The sequence below is a fragment of the Limulus polyphemus genome, unplaced genomic scaffold (genome assembly GCF_000517525.1).
Source record: "Limulus polyphemus unplaced genomic scaffold, Limulus_polyphemus-2.1.2 Scaffold7326, whole genome shotgun sequence".
In the NCBI taxonomy this organism is placed as follows: Eukaryota; Metazoa; Arthropoda; class Merostomata; order Xiphosura; family Limulidae; genus Limulus; species Limulus polyphemus.
This window is the reverse complement of record NW_013672936.1, coordinates 2,566-3,890: the sequence shown is the minus strand read 5'-3', so window position 1 is coordinate 3,890 and position 1,325 is coordinate 2,566.

Sequence of the window (1,325 nt, the reverse complement as noted above, 5' to 3'; positions counted from 1 at the left end):
TAGCATTCCTGAAAGAACAAGATAGTTCTAGAAACTAGAGGGCGCCACACCAGTCACGTGACCTCGATGACGCAACAATATCCACTAGCTCGTGAAGATATGTGTGTGTCAGGAGTTACAGAATAAAACATTTATTAAAGCACACTAAACAAAGGTACAAAAATACAAGTGTCTCTTAGTTCAAAAGGTTAGGAATAGTGCATGAATTTTAAGATTTAGGTGTTACACAAACGTTAGAAAAAAGGCTTTTAATTTAAGGATATAACTACTATTTGGGCAAGTTTAGCAGTATAAATATTGTATTGACACATGATTTAGTTGTGGACTTGATTATGGTTCTATGAAATTCTAGGAATTATCCATCACATGCATATTTCATGTATTTAGTAATCTCATGATAGTTTCACGTGTACTTGATAAACCACTACCTACTATAGACCGTACTGTTCTATTCGTCCCTGCTCGTATTACCTTAGGGCACGATGAACAGTAGTCTACTAGCATGATTAGTAGATTTCAGTAACATCTGCTTAGTTTGGTTGTCTCGGCCATACTGCTTATAGTATCAGTAAAAACACAACTTTATATTGGACACAAGCAGAATATTTACCTAAAATTAATATTTTTGTCTAATCATTAACATTGTGAACACTAACTGTGTTATATACGTTTTTATCTTTGAAAATGTTTTCGATTCAAGTGTGTGAAAAGTAGTTGTTCACGCACGCACAAGTTACCCACAACTTCTACGTAAGCTCTATCCTTAAAATGGACAAATCAATAACAACATTTACAGTACAGACTATTTACTTCAACTTGAAATAGTGTCATTCCGTTCGTTTAACTCATTTAATCAAACATAGGAGTAAAGACGAATTTAAAATACAAATTATACATCATTTTATCATGCTCACATTAACAAGAAAGTTCTTGTGTTATCACATCACATAAAATAAAACTCAACAGTTCAGTCGTAATGCCGTGTGGACATCAGTTTTTATTATACCAAAAACCACGCGAATCACTAAAATCTACTCAACAGAAAACGGCCTTCAAACATCAGTTTTTACTAGGATTCTATAAATGTGCTGAATATAACTAACGGTATAGCCATTAGAGATGCTGCTGTTGTGGAATATCTGATATCAGAGATGCTTTATATAAGCACTCAAGGTTGATTGAACAAACTATACACCTGGAAAAAAGTTAAGCACCCCCGTGTTTTTTTCAAGTGATTCAGATTCGACGTTCTTGTGACTGATTATAAATTACCATTCAATCTAAACGTGTTTATCAAATGAAATTATGCATTATTGGGCACAAGA